The sequence below is a fragment of the Drosophila eugracilis genome, unplaced genomic scaffold (genome assembly GCF_018153835.1).
Source record: "Drosophila eugracilis isolate 14026-0451.02 unplaced genomic scaffold, ASM1815383v1 contig_117, whole genome shotgun sequence".
NCBI lineage: Eukaryota > Metazoa > Arthropoda > Insecta > Diptera > Drosophilidae > Drosophila > Drosophila eugracilis.
In genome coordinates this window covers 27,321-40,807 of record NW_024571951.1, presented here as the reverse complement: position 1 = coordinate 40,807, position 13,487 = coordinate 27,321, and the positions used below count along the sequence as shown (strand labels likewise).

At 33.3% G+C, this 13,487-nt stretch overlaps 3 non-coding genes across 3 annotated transcripts; all 3 read left to right on the top strand.

The window, feature by feature from the left end:
- Positions 1-5,557: 5,557 nt before the first annotated feature.
- Positions 5,558-7,552, top strand: LOC121529908. The gene has a single exon (XR_005993681.1). It is a non-coding gene; the product is annotated as a small subunit ribosomal RNA (ribosomal RNA).
- Positions 7,553-8,187: 635 nt separating this feature from the next.
- On the top strand, positions 8,188-8,367 carry LOC121529907. The gene has a single exon (XR_005993680.1). It is a non-coding gene; the product is annotated as a 5.8S ribosomal RNA (ribosomal RNA).
- A 400-nt stretch (positions 8,368-8,767) lies between these two features.
- Positions 8,768-12,721, top strand: LOC121529904. The gene has a single exon (XR_005993678.1). It is a non-coding gene; the product is annotated as a large subunit ribosomal RNA (ribosomal RNA).
- The last annotated feature ends 766 nt before the right edge of the window (positions 12,722-13,487 follow it).

Sequence of the window (13,487 nt, the reverse complement as noted above, 5' to 3'; positions counted from 1 at the left end):
CTAATCTGGCAGTGTAAGGAGACATAAGAGGTGTAGAATAAGTGGGAGATATTAGACCTCGGTTTGGTATCGCCAATGAAATACCACTACTCTTATTGTTTCCTTACTTACTTGATTAAATGGAACGTGTATCATTTCCTAGCCATTATACGGATATATTTATTATGTCTTATGGTATTGGGTTTTGATGCAAGCTTCTTGATCAAAGTATCACGAGTTTGTTATATAATTGCAAACAAATTCTTTAATAAAACGGTGCATTTATGTATTTTTGATTTGAAAATTTGGTATAACTCCAATTACTCAGGTATGATCCAATTCAAGGACATTGCCAGGTAGGGAGTTTGACTGGGGCGGTACATCTCTCAAATAATAACGGAGGTGTCCCAAGGCCAGCTCAGTGCGGACAGAAACCACACATAGAGCAAAAGGGCAAATGCTGACTTGATCTCGGTGTTCAGTACACACAGGGACAGCAAAAGCTCGGCCTATCGATCCTTTTGGTTTAAAGAGTTTTTAACAAGAGGTGTCAGAAAAGTTACCATAGGGATAACTGGCTTGTGGCGGCCAAGCGTTCATAGCGACGTCGCTTTTTGATCCTTCGATGTCGGCTCTTCCTATCATTGTGAAGCAAAATTCACCAAGCGTTGGATTGTTCACCCATGCAAGGGAACGTGAGCTGGGTTTAGACCGTCGTGAGACAGGTTAGTTTTACCCTACTAATGACAAAACGTTGTTGCGACAGCATTCCTGCGTAGTACGAGAGGAACCGCAGGTACGGACCAATGGCACAATACTTGTTCGAGCGAACAGTGGTATGACGCTACGTCCGTTGGATTATGCCTGAACGCCTCTAAGGTCGTATCCGTGCTGGACTGCAATGATAAATAAGGGGCAATTTGCATTGTATGGCTTCTAAACCATTTAAAGTTTATAATTTACTTTATAAACGACAATGGATGTGATGCCAATGTAATTTGTAACATAGTAAATTGGGAGGATCTTCGATCACCTGATGCCGCGCTAGTTACATATAAAAACATTATTTAATACAATGACAAAGCCTAGAATCAATTGTAAACGACTTTTGTAACAGGCAAGGTGTTGTAAGTGGTTGAGCAGCTGCCATACTGCGATCCACTGAAGCTTATCCTTTGCTTGATGATTCGATTAGATGATATGGATGGATGGATTTCTATCTATATCATCTATTTAAAAAATATATGTATATATTGACATTGGCTTATAATATTATTATATATTATTTAATATATATTAATGCTATAACAAAATGTTTATGTATATACATGTATAAGGGTACATATAAATTATATATATTTTTGATATATTTTTAATTATTACGATAATAAAGAATATTTTAAAGTATATATAATTTATAAGTAACCAGCTTGCCTTCATTGGCTACAATGGGAGTCTATAAGTGTCCAATAGTTCCCATTTTGATGAAGGCAGCGAAATGAAGGTTCATTATCTAATAAGAGATGTATATAAAGAGAGATATATAAAAAAAGAAATTAAACAAGTACAAGTCTCATAAAGAGACTAAGTTAATAATATGGGAGTCTATATGTGTCCAATAGTCCCCATAATGGTAGCCAAATGAAACGTCATCTTATTAGTGACGCCGTAATAAAACCACTTCTACATAAATAAAGAAATTATACAAGTACAAGTCTCATAAAGAGACTAAGTTAATAATATGGGAATCTATAGGTGTCCAATAGTCCCCATAATGGTAGCCAAATGAAACGTCATCTTATTAGTGACGCCGTAATAAAAGCACTTCTATATAAATAAAGAAATTATACAAGTACAAGTCTCATAAAGAGACTAAGTTAATAATATGGGAGTCTATAGGTGTCCAATAGTCCCCATAATGGTAGCCAAATGAAACGTCATCTTATTAGTGACGCCGTAATAAAAGCACTTCTACATAAATAAAGAAATTATACAAGTTCAAGTCTCATAAAGAGACTAAGTTAATAATATGGGAGTCTATAGGTGTCCAATAGTCCCCATAATGGTAGCCAAATGAAACGTCATCTTATTAGTGACGCCGTAATAAAAGCACTTCTATATAAATAAAGAAATTATACAAGTACAAGTCTCATAAAGAGACTAAGTTAATAATATGGGAATCTATAGGTGTCCAATAGTCCCCATAATGGTAGCCAACTGAAACGTCATTTTATTAGTGACGCCGTAATAAAAACATTTCTATATAAAGAAAGAAATTATACAAGTACAAGTCTCATAAAGAGACTAAGTTAATAATATGGGAATCTATAGGTGTCCAATAGTCCCCATAATGGTAGCCAAATGAAACGTCATATTATTAGTGACGCCGTAATAAAAACACTTCTATATAAAGAAAGAAATTATACAAGTACAAGTCTCATAAAGAGACTAAGTTAATAAATAGGGAATCTATAGGTGTCCAATAGTCCCCATAATGGTAGCCAACTGAAACGTCATTTTATTAGTGACGCCGTAATAAAAACATTTCTATATAAAGAAAGAAATTATACAAGTACAAGTCTCATAAAGAGACTAAGTTAATAATATGGGAATCTATAGGTGTCCAATAGTCCCCATAATGGTAGCCAAATGAAACGTCATATTATTAGTGACGCCATAATAAAAAAAATTCTATATAAATAAAGAAATTATACAAGTACAATAATTCGTATCATAAAGTAACTAAATTATCTTAATATGATATCTGTAAAATTCTTAAATAACGATGGATTGACTTGGTATAATAATAAATGAATGGATTATTAAGAAGGTTTTCACACATGTGCGTGTGTACCTATAATTATTATATATTATATATATAATATATTTATATATATATATAAGAAAAACCTATACAATATTTCTATATTATATAGGAAAATAATAAGATATTTAACATTATTCATATAAATATATAATAATTTATATATTGATATGACTTATATATACAATATTTATATGAAATAATAAGAAAATATATCTATATTTATATTATATGGTAGGAAGTGGTTGCCGACCAGATATATTGACCAAAATTTATGTTATGTCAAAAATATTAAGAAATTATGTATAATACATATAAATATAATAAGTTATATATTGATATAACTTATAAATACAATACTTATATGGAAATAATACAAAAAAATATATACATTATATGGAAAAAATAGAAAAATCCATAATATGATGAAACCTTAGTATGAAAAATGACGTTTTCACTGAAGGCGTGTCCAAAAACATATATAGGTAGGCAGTGGTTGCCGACCAGATATATTGACCAAAACTTATGTTATGTCAATAATAATAAGAAATTATGTATTATACATATAAATATGATAAGTTATATATTGATATAACTTATAAATACAATATTTATATGAAATAATAAGAAAATATATCTATATTATATGGAAAATATAGAAAAATCAATAATATGATGAAACCTTAGTATGAAAAATGACGTTTTTACTGAAGTCGTGTCCAAAAACATATATAGGTAGGCAGTGGTTGCCGACCAGATATATTGACCAAAACTTATGTTAAGTCAATAATAATAAGAAATTATGTATTATACATATAAATATAATAAGTTATATATTGATATAACTTATAAATACAATATTTATATGAAATAATATAAAAAAATATATATATTATATGGAAAAAATAGAAAAATCCATAATATGATGAAACCTTAGTATGAAAAATGACGTTTTCACTGAAGGCGTGTCCAAAAACATATATAGGTAGGCAGTGGTTGCCGACCAGATATATTGACCAAAACTTATGTTAAGTCAATAATAATAAGAAATTATGTATTATACATATAAATATAATAAGTTATATATTGATATAACTTATAAATACAATATTTATATGAAATAATATAAAAAAATATATATATTATATGGAAAAAATAGAAAAATCCATAATATGATGAAACCTTAGTATGAAAAATGACGTTTTCACTGAAGGCGTGTCCAAAAACATATATAGGTAGGCAGTGGTTGCCGACCAGATATATTGACCAAAACTTATGTTATGTCAATTATAATAAGAAATTATGTATTATACATATAAATATAAAAAGTTATATATTGATATAACTTATAAATACAATATTTATATGAAATAATATAAAAAAATATATATATTATATGGAAAAAATAGAAAAATCCATAATATGATGAAACCTTAGTATGAAAAATGACGTTTTCACTGAAGGCGTGTCCAAAAACATATATAGGTAGGCAGTGGTTGCCGACCAGATATATTGACCAAAACTTATGTTATGTCAATTATAATAAGAAATTATGTATTATACATATAAATATAATAAGTTATATATTGATATAACTTATAAATACAATATTTATATGAAATAATATAAAAATATAATTATATTATATGGAAAAAATAGAAAAATCCATAATATGATGAAACCTTGGTATGAAAAATGACGTTTTCACTGAAGGCGTGTCCAAAAACATATATAGGTAGGCAGTGGTTGCCGACCAGATATATTGACCAAAACTTATGTTATGTCAATAATAATAAGAAATTGAATATTATACATATAAATCTAATAAGTTATATTAATATGACTTATAGGTTCAATATGTATATGAGACACTATTAAAACTTTCTTTATAATATAAGAGAGTATATACATCTTGGGTGCCAAAAAGAATGAAAAATACCCATTTTCAGGACAGCGTGTCCAAAAACTACTATATGATGGTCAGTTGTTGGCCATCCAGTATTGATCAAAATTTACATTATATATATAAATTTTGTCAATATTATAAAAAAGGAAATTTATAATAATAATATTATCCGTATAAATTTGTTACAATTTTCTCTTAGAATATTGAACTTGGCTACGCGGTTAATATTTATTGCCCTTAGATAATATCGTTGAAACAAAGGCCAAGGTGTTATATATTACTATATAACTACAATTCGTTTCCAATTATTATCGTTAATTTTCAACAGAAAGGTGGTATATACTGTAACTTGATTGATATACTATATATTTACCTAACAATTGGATCGTAGAATATCGTTTTCGGTATTATGTGGTTCAGCGAGATCAAAGGAATTGTAAAAATATATTTTTATATAAGCGTTCGGTTTTATATTATATATTACTCGAAAGTTTATATGAAAAAGATAAATTTTAAATTTATCATCAAAATGCAAATGATTTAATTCAATATTTATATTGATTAAACAAAAATTAAACATGTGTGGATACAATAATATTGTATGTTGAAATAAAATGATATTTTAGAATGAAATTATGTATATGGTATTTATAAAATATATAATGGAAATATATATTATTGTATTGAAAACTATTTCAATCGATAATAAAACTGGAGAACAAAAAAAACGAATACGATGGCTTTAATAAGTGGCCGTATTCGAATATAAGAAATAAATAAATTATTTCTACAAGAGAAATACAAATTTCTATTCAAAAATATGAAAATGAAATATGATTAAAAACATTATTCTGGTTGATCCTGCCAGTAGTTATATGCTTGTCTCAAAGATTAAGCCATGCATGTCTAAGTACACACGAATTAAAAGTGAAACCGCAAAAGGCTCATTATATCAGTTATGGTTCCTTAGATCGTTAACAGTTACTTGGATAACTGTGGTAATTCTAGAGCTAATACATGCAATTAAAACATGAACCTTATGGGACATGTGCTTTTATTAGGCTAAAACCAAGCGATCGCAAGATCGTTATATTGGTTGAACTCTAGATAACATGCAGATCGTATGGTCATGTACCGACGACAGATCTTTCAAATGTCTGCCCTATCAACTTTTGATGGTAGTATCTAGGACTACCATGGTTGCAACGGGTAACGGGGAATCAGGGTTCGATTCCGGAGAGGGAGCCTGAGAAACGGCTACCACATCTAAGGAAGGCAGCAGGCGCGTAAATTACCCACTCCCAGCTCGGGGAGGTAGTGACGAAAAATAACAATACAGGACTCATATCCGAGGCCCTGTAATTGGAATGAGTACACTTTAAATCCTTTAACAAGGACCAATTGGAGGGCAAGTCTGGTGCCAGCAGCCGCGGTAATTCCAGCTCCAATAGCGTATATTAAAGTTGTTGCGGTTAAAACGTTCGTAGTTGAACTTGTGCTTCATACGGGTAGTACAACTTACAATTGTGGTTAGTACTATACCTTTATGTATGTAAGCGTATTACCGGTGGAGTTCTTATATGTGTTGAGATACTTGTATTTTTTCATATGTTCCTCCTATTTAAAAACCTGCATTAGTGCTCTTAAACGAGTGTTATTGTGGGCCGGTACAATTACTTTGAACAAATTAGAGTGCTTAAAGCAGGCTTCAAATGCCTGAATATTCTGTGCATGGGATAATGAAATAAGACCTCTGTTCTGCTTTCATTGGTTTTCAGATCAAGAGGTAATGATTAATAGAAGCAGTTTGGGGGCATTAGTATTACGACGCGAGAGGTGAAATTCTTGGACCGTCGTAAGACTAACTTAAGCGAAAGCATTTGCCAAAGATGTTTTCATTAATCAAGAACGAAAGTTAGAGGTTCGAAGGCGATCAGATACCGCCCTAGTTCTAACCATAAACGATGCCAGCTAGCAATTGGGTGTAGCTACTTTTATGGCTCTCTCAGTCGCTTCCCGGGAAACCAAAGCTTTTGGGCTCCGGGGGAAGTATGGTTGCAAAGCTGAAACTTAAAGGAATTGACGGAAGGGCACCACCAGGAGTGGAGCCTGCGGCTTAATTTGACTCAACACGGGAAAACTTACCAGGTCCGAACATAAGTGTGTAAGACAGATTGATAGCTCTTTCTCGAATCTATGGGTGGTGGTGCATGGCCGTTCTTAGTTCGTGGAGTGATTTGTCTGGTTAATTCCGATAACGAACGAGACTCAAATATATTAAATAGATATCTTCAGGATTATGGTGCTGAAGCTTATATAGCCTTCATTCACGGTGGCAGTAAAATGTTTATTGTGTTTGAATGTGTTTATATAAGTGGAGCCGTACCTGTTGGTTTGTCCCATTATAAGGACACTAGCTTCTTAAATGGACAAATTGCGTCTAGCAATAATGAGATTGAGCAATAACAGGTCTGTGATGCCCTTAGATGTCCTGGGCTGCACGCGCGCTACAATGAAAGTATCAACGTGTATTTCCTAGACCGAGAGGTCCGGGTAAACCGCTGAACCACTTTCATGCTTGGGATTGTGAACTGAAACTGTTCACATGAACTTGGAATTCCCAGTAAGTGTGAGTCATTAACTCGCATTGATTACGTCCCTGCCCTTTGTACACACCGCCCGTCGCTACTACCGATTGAATTATTTAGTGAGGTCTCCGGACGTGATCACTGTGACGCCTTGTGTGTTACGGTTGTTTCGCAAAAGTTGACCGAACTTGATTATTTAGAGGAAGTAAAAGTCGTAACAAGGTTTCCGTAGGTGAACCTGCGGAAGGATCATTATTGTATAATATCCTTACCGTTAACAAAAAATTTGTATTATATTTATTTATAATTCAAATAAAAACAATTTGCCAAAATAAATAACAAAAAAGAATTCATGAAATTCAAAAAATGATGGTGTAGTGGCGGTCATCATTATATATATATCAACACAAATGAACATATAATGGCTTTTCCTTAATTATATGTATTTTATGGAGTGTGGATGGAGGAGGAGAAAGACTTTATTATAAGAGGCACAAAGTCAAAATGCAAATGCATTTTTAAATAATATTTATCATGTGTGTATATGGACCATAATATAACACGCGTTGCGAATATGTATTGTTCATCTCAGCTATGAGCATACGTTGGATTATGCAACAACCTAAAATATACAATGTTGTACCTGGTATTCTTCAGGTTAATGTTTTATATAAATCCCAATGTATATCGCTTAAAAAGTATTCATACCGTAAATTGCCCGTAAATCACTTGATATACATTGCTTATATAAAAACTAAGACATTTCGCAACATTTATTTTAGGTATAAAAACATATTTATTGAAGGAATTGATATATGCCAGTAAAATGGTGTATTTTTAATTTCTTTCAATAAAAACATAAATGACAAAATTAAAAAACCAAATATTAAAACTCTAAGCGGTGGATCACTCGGCTCATGGGTCGATGAAGAACGCAGCAAACTGTGCGTCATCGTGTGAACTGCAGGACACATGAACATCGACATTTTGAACGCATATCGCAGTCCATGCTGTTATAGTACTTTAATTAATTTTATAGTGCTGCTTGGACTACATATGGTTGAGGGTTGTAAGACTATGCTAATTAAGTTGTTTATAAAATTTGAAATCAGATTTTATAAGCGTATGGTATATTATTGGATACAAATAATTAAATTATTTTATTCATAATATTAAAAAATGTATGAAAAAACATTATCTCGCATTTGTTATTTATTTGAATGTGAAAAAACGAAGAGAAATATTTTCGATTTCAGTCAAATAATACTGAGAAATGTCTAGCATAAAAATTTATCTAGAATTGTCTCATATTAATGATATGAAAATTGAAAGCAAATGGAAATGTTATTGTTCTTCGTTGGTTCGTTTAAAATAGCATATAAAAATGGAAATATAATTGTAAACGAATTTATTAAAATGTTTTTATCATTATATATATAAAAGAATTAATTGCATTAAAAATGTTATATACAACCTCAACTCATATGGGACTACCCCCTGAATTTAAGCATATTAATTAGGGGAGGAAAAGAAACTAACAAGGATTTTCTTAGTAGCGGCGAGCGAAAAGAAATCAGTTCAGCACTAAGTCACTTTGTCTATATGGCAAATGTGAGATGCAGTGTATGGAGCGTCAATATTCTAGTATGAGAAATTAATGATTTAAGTCCTTCTTAAATGAGGCCATTTACCCATAGAGGGTGCCAGGCCCGTATAACGTTAATGATTACTAGATGATGTTTCCAAAGAGTCGTGTTGCTTGATAGTGCAGCACTAAGTGGGTGGTAAACTCCATCTAAAACTAAATATAACCATGAGACCGATAGTAAACAAGTACCGTGAGGGAAAGTTGAAAAGAACTCTGAATAGAGAGTTAAATAGTACGTGAAACTGCTTAGAGGTTAAGCCCGATGAACCTGAATATCCGTTATGGAAAATTCATCATTATAATTGTAATATTTAAACAATATTATGATAATAGTGTGCATTTTTTCCATATAAGGACATTGTAATCTATTAGCATACAAAATTTATCATAAAATATAACTTATAGTTTATTCCAATTAAATTGCTTGCATTTTAACACAGAATAAATGTTATTAATTTGATAAAGTGCTGATAGATTTATATGAATACAGTGCGTTAATTTTTCGGAATTATATAATGGCATAATTATCATTGATTTTTGTGTTTATTATATGCACTTGTATGATTAACAATGCGAAAGATTCAGGATACCTTCGGGACCCGTCTTGAAACACGGACCAAGGAGTCTAACATATGTGCAAGTTATTGGGATATAAACCTAATAGCGTAATTAACTTGGCTTTATAATGGGATTAGTTTTTTAACTATTTATAGTTAATTAACACAATCCCGGGGCGTTCTATATAGTTATGTATAATGATATTTATATCATATATGCCTCTAACTGGAACGTACCTTGAGCATATATGCTGTGACCCGAAAGATGGTGAACTATACTTGATCAGGTTGAAGTCAGGGGAAACCCTGATGGAAGACCGAAACAGTTCTGACGTGCAAATCGATTGTCAGAATTGAGTATAGGGGCGAAAGACCAATCGAACCATCTAGTAGCTGGTTCCTTCCGAAGTTTCCCTCAGGATAGCTGGTGCATTTTAATATTATATAAAATAATCTTATCTGGTAAAGCGAATGATTAGAGGCCTTAGGGTCGAAACGATCTTAACCTATTCTCAAACTTTAAATGGGTAAGAACCTTAACTTTCTTGATATGAAGTTTAAGGTTATGATATAATGTGCCCAGTGGGCCACTTTTGGTAAGCAGAACTGGCGCTGTGGGATGAACCAAACGTAATGTTACGGTGCCCAAATTAACAACTCATGCAGATACCATGAAAGGCGTTGGTTGCTTAAAACAGCAGGACGGTGATCATGGAAGTCGAAATCCGCTAAGGAGTGTGTAACAACTCACCTGCCGAAGCAACTAGCCCTTAAAATGGATGGCGCTTAAGTTGTATACCTATACATTACCGCTAAAGTAGATGATTTATATTACTTGTAATATAAATTTTGAAACTTTAGTGAGTAGGAAGGTACAATGGTATGCGTAGAAGTGTTTGGCGTAAGCCTGCATGGAGCTGCCATTGGTACAGATCTTGGTGGTAGTAGCAAATAATCGAATGAGACCTTGGAGGACTGAAGTGGAGAAGGGTTTCGTGTGAACAGTGGTTGATCACGAGTTAGTCGGTCCTAAGTTCAAGGCGAAAGCCGAAAATTTTCAAGTAAAAACTGAAATATACAAATAAAAGCTGGAAATAATATACTTGAATAATTTTGAACGAAAGGGAATACGGTTCCAATTCCGTAACCTGTTGAGTATCCGTTTGTTATTAAATATGGGCCTCGTGCTCATCCTGGCAACAGGAACGACCATAAAGAAGCCGTCGAGAGATATCGGAAGAGTTTTCTTTTCTGTTTTATAGCCGTACTACCATGGAAGTCTTTCGCAGAGAGATATGGTAGATGGGCTAGAAGAGCATGACATATACTGTTGTGTCGATATTTTCTCCTCGGACCTTGAAAATTTATGGTGGGGACACGCAAACTTCTCAACAGGCCGTACCAATATCCGCAGCTGGTCTCCAAGGTGAAGAGTCTCTAGTCGATAGAATAATGTAGGTAAGGGAAGTCGGCAAATTAGATCCGTAACTTCGGGATAAGGATTGGCTCTGAAGATTGAGATAGTCGGGCTTGATTGGGAAACAATAACATGGTTTATGTGCTCGTTCTGGGTAAATAGAGTTTCTATCATTTATGGTAGTTACTTGTTCCCCGGATAGTTTAGTTACGTAGCCAATTGTGGAACTTTCTTGCTAAAATTTTTAAGAATACTAGTTGGGTTAAACCAATTAGTTCTTATTAATTATAACGATTATCAATTAACAATCAATTCAGAACTGGCACGGACTTGGGGAATCCGACTGTCTAATTAAAACAAAGCATTGTGATGGCCCTAGCGGGTGTTGACACAATGTGATTTCTGCCCAGTGCTCTGAATGTCAAAGTGAAGAAATTCAAGTAAGCGCGGGTCAACGGCGGGAGTAACTATGACTCTCTTAAGGTAGCCAAATGCCTCGTCATCTAATTAGTGACGCGCATGAATGGATTAACGAGATTCCTACTGTCCCTATCTACTATCTAGCGAAACCACAGCCAAGGGAACGGGCTTGGAATAATTAGCGGGGAAAGAAGACCCTTTTGAGCTTGACTCTAATCTGGCAGTGTAAGGAGACATAAGAGGTGTAGAATAAGTGGGAGATATTAGACCTCGGTTTGGTATCGCCAATGAAATACCACTACTCTTATTGTTTCCTTACTTACTTGATTAAATGGAACGTGTATCATTTCCTAGCCATTATACGGATATATTTATTATGTCTTATGGTATTGGGTTTTGATGCAAGCTTCTTGATCAAAGTATCACGAGTTTGTTATATAATTGCAAACAAATTCTTTAATAAAACGGTGCATTTATGTATTTTTGATTTGAAAATTTGGTATAACTCCAATTACTCAGGTATGATCCAATTCAAGGACATTGCCAGGTAGGGAGTTTGACTGGGGCGGTACATCTCTCAAATAATAACGGAGGTGTCCCAAGGCCAGCTCAGTGCGGACAGAAACCACACATAGAGCAAAAGGGCAAATGCTGACTTGATCTCGGTGTTCAGTACACACAGGGACAGCAAAAGCTCGGCCTATCGATCCTTTTGGTTTAAAGAGTTTTTAACAAGAGGTGTCAGAAAAGTTACCATAGGGATAACTGGCTTGTGGCGGCCAAGCGTTCATAGCGACGTCGCTTTTTGATCCTTCGATGTCGGCTCTTCCTATCATTGTGAAGCAAAATTCACCAAGCGTTGGATTGTTCACCCATGCAAGGGAACGTGAGCTGGGTTTAGACCGTCGTGAGACAGGTTAGTTTTACCCTACTAATGACAAAACGTTGTTGCGACAGCATTCCTGCGTAGTACGAGAGGAACCGCAGGTACGGACCAATGGCACAATACTTGTTCGAGCGAACAGTGGTATGACGCTACGTCCGTTGGATTATGCCTGAACGCCTCTAAGGTCGTATCCGTGCTGGACTGCAATGATAAATAAGGGGCAATTTGCATTGTATGGCTTCTAAACCATTTAAAGTTTATAATTTACTTTATAAACGACAATGGATGTGATGCCAATGTAATTTGTAACATAGTAAATTGGGAGGATCTTCGATCACCTGATGCCGCGCTAGTTACATATAAAAACATTATTTAATACAATGACAAAGCCTAGAATCAATTGTAAACGACTTTTGTAACAGGCAAGGTGTTGTAAGTGGTTGAGCAGCTGCCATACTGCGATCCACTGAAGCTTATCCTTTGCTTGATGATTCGATTAGATGATATGGATGGATGGATTTCTATCTATATCATCTATTTAAAAAATATATGTATATATTGACATTGGCTTATAATATTATTATATATTATTTAATATATATTAATGCTATAACAAAATGTTTATGTATATACATGTATAAGGGTACATATAAATTATATATATTTTTGATATATTTTTAATTATTACGATAATAAAGAATATTTTAAAGTATATATAATTTATAAGTAACCAGCTTGCCTTCATTGGCTACAATGGGAGTCTATAAGTGTCCAATAGTTCCCATTTTGATGAAGGCAGCGAAATGAAGGTTCATTATCTAATAAGAGATGTATATAAAGAGAGATATATAAAAAAAGAAATTAAACAAGTACAAGTCTCATAAAGAGACTAAGTTAATAATATGGGAGTCTATATGTGTCCAATAGTCCCCATAATGGTAGCCAAATGAAACGTCATCTTATTAGTGACGCCGTAATAAAACCACTTCTACATAAATAAAGAAATTATACAAGTACAAGTCTCATAAAGAGACTAAGTTAATAATATGGGAATCTATAGGTGTCCAATAGTCCCCATAATGGTAGCCAAATGAAACGTCATCTTATTAGTGACGCCGTAATAAAAGCACTTCTATATAAATAAAGAAATTATACAAGTACAAGTCTCATAAAGAGACTAAGTTAATAATATGGGAGTCTATAGGTGTCCAATAGTCCCCATAATGGTAGCCAAATGAAACGTCATCTTATTAGTGACGCCG